Consider the following 6,932-nt stretch of genomic DNA (forward strand, 5'->3'; position numbering starts at 1 on the left):
TCAACTTTTTATACAATGTAATGGCTAAGGTAGGGTTAAGTAGTTGCTTAATGCTGAATAGACAAAAGAAGAAAACACTTGCCAGGTGTATAGCTTTAGAGATAGGTAAGTATAGTACTAATGAGAAATTGGCAAATGTAAAGCAAATTAGCCACAAAACAAAGAATTTAGTCTGGTTAAGACCAGACAGTCCAAGGAACACTGTAAGTGCGCATGCTCTGAAGATAAAATAGAAAAGTTCAGATGTGAAGACCTTGGAAGCCTTCATCAAAGATCCCCGAACTGGGGAGGCACAGGCACAGTGCAAAAGAACTATTTATAACCATGAGATCATACAATGTAAACTAGTTCTGTTGTGTATGTGATAATGTTGTAGTGACATAGCGACACTAAGCAATACTTACTGTACAAATATACCACAGCACTTGACAAAGGTGGAGATAACCTCCTCACCACTGGCACTGCAATAAACAAATACCTGCTCTGTAGACACTGGTCTATGGGGATTGATTTCCTATCTTTTGGGCATCATAAGGGAAAATAAATAAGGCTAATCAGGAAAACACTTAACATCGTGTGAAATTGTCATCAGAGTTAGTATTTTGAAAATTCAAGAACCTAAAGGCAAATACATGACTTGCTGAAATCTTCATGATTATCCACAAAAAATACCCCCACAAAAATATAAGCAGATGTTTTAAAATAGCAGAACAATTTTTAGTGAAACAGGGCTGCATTTTCAAAGTTATTTCTTTAACGAGAAATGCTCCTCTGAGCGAGTGAGCTCATGGATGACAAGTTGGAAATGCACTGTGAGATTTTGAAAGGGTGGTGGGAGTTAAGGAAGGAGGTTGGGTGTGAGAAGGCTTGGACAAATGTGAGATGTGGGCATGGTGGGGAAGAAAGTTATAACATTGAACTGAGACAAGTAAAAGTAGGACAATGATTTTGCAGCTGGGATTCTGCACTGCCCCTCCACACAGCATGTAGTTGAAACTAGTGAATGAGTGAGAGATAATTGTTCCAAAACAGAGACATGCAAGACTTTCACAAGCCTGTAATATATACGCATGAGACACATTTGGTTTAAAAGTGAGAAAGGATCATGTGCTGCTTTGCACGAGATTTCATATGGAAAAGAGTAAATATATTCAGGTTAATTAAAACAGATACATTATTTCAAAAGTATTGGAATTCTCCAACAGTGATTTTATTAAGTGCTACATGAAAGATGGTCATATGCCAAATACTTTGTGTGAGGTCATGGCTCCAATTTTTTTCAGATTCCTTCAGGAGGTTAAGAGAGAACAGAGGATGGTTTTCTGTAGGCCATGTGATTCCATCCAGCAAGACATGTCCCAGTAAAAACAAAAGATTCAATACCAGACACAAGCTCTGTTTTATTCTGTCTCAGTATAGATGAACTCCTAATCTGGGAGTTTTTAACTTCATCTGATGTGCATGGCTCTCACTGTGACAAATGAAAAATGTACTGTGATTATTTTCATGAATAGTTAGTGAATAACTAGAATAAGTAGAGCTATTGAAACATTTTATTTACATAACTAGATGCTTTGTAATTATTTTAAATATATCTTTTAATAGAAAATTTAGATATTCCATTGAAATGTTTAAAGGGCATGAATTGAAATATTTTCAGTTTTTATTAGGAGTCTGAAGCACTTTGATTCAAAATAATTTTGCAATTTTTCTTGAGAGCTGACTTTAATACCACTTCTATTCTCCTCGCTAGGCTGGGCTTTCTGGCTGCACTGCATATCCCGTAATATTTGATGGATATGGATTCTCAGAGTTTTCCTTTTCATCCATCAGGGTAAGTGTGGAGAGGAGATGCCACATGGGATCACACCTGAGAGTGCAGAATATAAATAAAAGCATCCAAATTTCATGAAATTTCAAAATTTTCAAAATATCTTTTCATACAAGTCTTTGTAATTGTCTGTCTTTTCCCATACTTCTATTTCAAAAACCTGAGTAACTCTTGTACTTAATATTTTGTCTTTTTTACCTCTTGATTCCTTAGAAATAATAATTTAAAATAGAATTTGTTTGGATGGGATTTGGGCTTAGTTTTCTATTCTGCTTGTTGTAACTAAGGGTTTAATAGAACTCAACAAAGATGTCATCAAGAGAAAACATAACAAAAAAAATTAAAGACTTTGTTTCAGTTTTTTCCTAACTTTTCCTCAAGATACACATGGCACATGCTGAACTTTTCCTCATGTAGTCTGAACAGAACATTCCCTTTCTTAAATTTAATCCTTGGCTCTCTGTGTAAAAAAGAGCAACAGATTACATTACAATACCTAATACAGCTGGTTTTCTTCCTGCTCCTTTAGAGCAACCTAAGGTGGGAGAACAGATTCTTCCCATGAAGCACAATCTCTGCTGCCTTTTTTTTCAACTGGGTTGCCAAAAATGCCATTTGTCTTTCTCTTCAGAACTACACTGTTGGATTCATATCCTCCTTAATATGGTTATGATGACCCTCTATTTTTCTAATATTTATATGACCACATTAAACAAGTTCAAAATGTACAGGAAATGGGACCATAGCTCCCCATCTGAAACATGGATTTTGTGTAGTCATGGTTTTGTTTACCCTATAGTGTTGTTTAAATAAGCACTTGCTAGCTTTTTTCCAGTGCCAAGGTTAACCCTCATAAAACAACAGTATTTGTACTAAGCAATCTATTTAAAATATTTAACATTCTTAGATGCTCTGTTTATCTGAGTGATACATTCACTATTCCTTTTCCTGACCAAGCTCATAAAAATATACTTTCTTCCTTCAAGAAATGGGAAAACAAGGTTTATTTAGTTAGGGATTTTGATTCTGAACAATTTTAATCCACTCCTTTACCTTTCTATGAAAAATTTCTGCCTTGGGATTAAATTATTTATTGATCATCATGCAGTAATGGATGTATGCATTATATGCTCATGCAGAGAGAGTGGAATTTTTATCCTCGGGGGACTTGAAAGGTAGGTCGGATCCTTCAGTCCAATAAACTTTTCAAGTTTATATGACTGAAAAAAACCTGAACAAAACCAAGCAGAAACCCCAAACAAAACCCAACTCCCCTGTTTCCTGTTGATGAATGGAGCACTGAGGCTGAGGAGCAGCAGGCAGTGGCACAGAGCTGAGCTAAGGGCCTGGCTCAGGGAATGCCATGTGGGTAAAGCAGGCTGCGTGTGGCCTGTGGTGCTCCCGAGAGTGGAGGCAGAGTCCAGCCTCTCTTTTAAGGCCTCAGGAAGCACAACTATTACTATGGATTTGCTGGCCCTGAGCTGCTGAGCAGTGAGATGCAAGAAATCAAGCTCCCTTGAGTAAGCAAATCTATGGAAGTTGCTGAGAGCACAGGAGGAGGCCCAGCTGAGTGCTGCTTAGTTTTCTTCCTAGGAACTACCTTTTCTTGATCTCCTTTATGACTTCTTTAAATGATCATCCCATTCACCATTCTCTGTTTGTCTCCAAAGATCATGACAAGCAAGCAGACATGTCTTAATGTATTCCCTTTAAACATGTGTATTCAGGAATGGAAAATAAAAAAAAAAAAATCATGAATACTCAGAATTCAAGCCTATGAAGTTAAATTTTTATTCATTTTCTTTAGTCTTTCTTATTCTTCAAAAGCTTCTAGAAGAGTGAGTGAATGTAGACGATTCACAAAACTATGACCACTAACTTCATGTTCTACTCTTTACATATTTTTTATTTCTAGGAACTCAGCACTGATAATCTGAGAAATTGTCAGAGACTCTGCCATATTTTCTTTAAATTTCACAAGGTAATATTTGGTGTAATTGCGCTTGGTGTGGGTTATCCTGAGCATGTGTGACGTTCTCCTGTATTTCTTTCCGATGGAGTAAGATGAGGTCATCATGCACTGCACAGGGAGTGGGGCGGGAGTGGAGAAGGAATATTCCCACTGGAAGGCAGTTTTCCAGGGTTTAACATCTATTCTGTGTCAGGGCCAGAATTAGTACCCATACGAAGTGTCTGTGCTGAAGAACTATCATAGGTTGTAAATTCCAGGGGATTAAGTGTTGGAATACATCCCAAACTGGAATGGCTAAAGGTAGTTGGTACTGCAGGGGCAGCTCAGAGCAGATCTTGTTACAAGTACACAAAGTGATAAAGCCCAAGGACTGGGCAGCAGCAAAATGTGAGTGGGCTGTTATTCCAAGAGGGAAAACAGTGAGCTGCTCTCACAAGGAAGTCAGGCTAACATTAGACTTTAAATGACAACTTTTGTGCTTTGGAAAAGGAGTAGTGGGTGGTTAAGGCTTCCTTTTTTTTCCTATTATTTTCTGTGTTCCATGGAAGACATTTTTAAAAGCAATTAAATTCAACATTTGTAAGTGGTTGAAGTACAGCTTGTTAGACAGCCAGCATTAATCTCCTGATATGTCTGGCTTAGAAATGAAACTTGAGCTTGTGCTTATTGATGACGCTGAGAATTTGAGCTGCTTCATTATTTCTAATGAAGGTGGAAAGGTTAAATTTAGATCCAGAGTAAGCCTCTGGAAAGAAACCGGATGGGTTTCTTTAGTACATATTATATGAGAGCTATATGCGATTTATTTTTTTTTTTTTGGGGGGGGGGGGGGAAGAGTGCATTTTGGGTTTTTTGCCCCCTTTTAAATACAATTTTCCTGATACTTCATCTCGTTTGCTTCCATAAACTGTTCAAAACAGGGGAAATGGTGGTGTTGTTCTCACATAGTATTCTTTTTTTGTCCTCTAGTATGTTCACAAAGCTTTTCAATGAAGGGAGAAGAATTTTAGACGTATAAATCCCAAAATCTTTAGATTGTCCTATAAATAACTTATGACTTGTGCAACTCAGATTCCAGTGATAAATACCACCAGCATGAATGGTGAATTTGGGATTTTCGTTGCCAGGAGCTGGGCATATTTTCAGTTGCAAATCTGGAATCATAGCAAGATATGACAAGGAGTATTTTAGCTCATAAAGTGTACTGATTCTGAAAGTGAACAAAATGAGTGTGTTTGTACTGCTCCTTTGAAATGGTTGAAGTGAATTTGTGCAATGGTGGAAAGTACAAGACAACCACTCTATCCTAGCAAAAGCTGACCACTCAGAGAGATTTTAAAAGTGCCTTGATTTTATTAATACACTTCTATCAATCTGTTTATTAATATATTTTTAACTCCATTTCACAAATAAAGAAGCAGAATGAGACAAGACAGATGTTTAGTCAAAACAGATCAGTGACAGATTTAGAAATAACCTTTTGACCAAGAAAGCCAGCACGGAGGGTGTGATAAACAACTGTCTTTATACTTTGTGTAGGTCTTCTTTTGCTTGAGAGTGGAGCAGCCTCTGTTCCTTGAGGACATAAAAACCTTTGTAATACACATTTGTAAACACATATTTGTAAGTCTATTGCTCAGTTGCTTGTTTATCTGGAGTCTGTAGCTTACATAATATTCAGAAAATAAAGGAGAAGAGGACAGGAAAAAAGGATGATAAGTAGGGAAAGAGGAAAAGAGGGGCAGCTGATCTTTAAAAAACGTATGGGGATATCAGTACCATGTAAATGAGGACTGGGAGAGTGGTATATGGGTATTGCAGCCAGGAACATGCAGGTACTTACTACAGAGTAAAGGAAATAGTAAATTCCTCATAGTTGGCCCTCATGACAGCCATGGTCAGCACTTTGCATGACAGGCTGTCAGTTTTTACAACCAGTTTATTCAGAGAACCAGTTGTACAGAAGAGCAATTGAGATTATCTGCAAAATGGATGCCTTATCATATGAAAGAACACTTGAAAGATTTGTTTTGTTTAGACTGGGGAAATAAAGGCTAAGAAAAGGTATGACTTCTGCTGAAAAAATATGTCAGAGCAATAAACTATGGAGACCAGAGCAGTAAAATACTACATAAGCTAAAGGCCAATATTAGCAGAGTCACCAGGGGCCATGAGTAAATTCAGGTAGAGAAGAAAAAGTGAGAGTCTGTGATGTGATTTTCTACAGCATCTGGAGGGCAGAATGAAAGATTTCAAGCGTTGTATGCACCCTATGCCCAGCTGAGTCTCAAATTGTGACAAGATGGATGGGTTACTTTGTCGAGGCATCCCTCTTTTGAATGGTGTGAATCCAAGGTGTACTTTTGTTTTAGCCCATCACCATAGCAAGGGCTTCTGTCCTTAGCTTACTTTGAGAGAGCTGTGTAAACAACATCCCATGGCTCAGAGATAAATTTCCTGATGTGAAAAACTTCAAATATTTGAGAAATTTACTCACCTCTAAATGAAAATGAAACAGAATTTCTAACTTTTTTTTTTTTTTTTTTTTTTTTTTTTAAATCAAAAGACAGAAGGAAGTGTGACTCATTTAGAATAAGTGAATGTGTGACTGCATAGGTTTTGCAAATATGGAGTAAGCAGATCCAGGGACTTAGCAATGGTGTGCTTACTGCCTGCACCTCGCTGTTGTGTTTCTGGGTCTCAGTGCAGAGGAGGGATCACAGCAGCACACATTGCTCTCATGGCTGCGTTAGCCTTTGATGTTTTATATGAGCAGCCTGCTCTGGCCAGCTGGGCAAACCCAACTATCCTAGATGTGCATGGAGGCTATGGAAGTGTTTTCAGGCCACTGGCAGTCACCTAGGGAGTCAGTTACCTTGCTGCTCTCCCTTGATAAATGTGGTTTAATAATTAATGTCCATCCGGAGGAGATGTTACTTCTCTAGCTTGTCTAAGCCTGGACAAGGAATTTGCTGACCCAGGTGTACATTAGAGACACAGGCTTCATTACTGCTAATGAACCAGTTAAAGAAATATCGCCAGGAGACTTTGTTTTTCGCAAGAGATAATTAATTGTAAGTTTTGGTGCGTAGCTGTGCGGTATAGTTTGTTTCCTGGATATTATACATA

The sequence above is a fragment of the Hirundo rustica genome, chromosome 10 (assembly GCF_015227805.2).
Source record: "Hirundo rustica isolate bHirRus1 chromosome 10, bHirRus1.pri.v3, whole genome shotgun sequence".
Classification (NCBI taxonomy): Eukaryota; Metazoa; Chordata; class Aves; order Passeriformes; family Hirundinidae; genus Hirundo; species Hirundo rustica.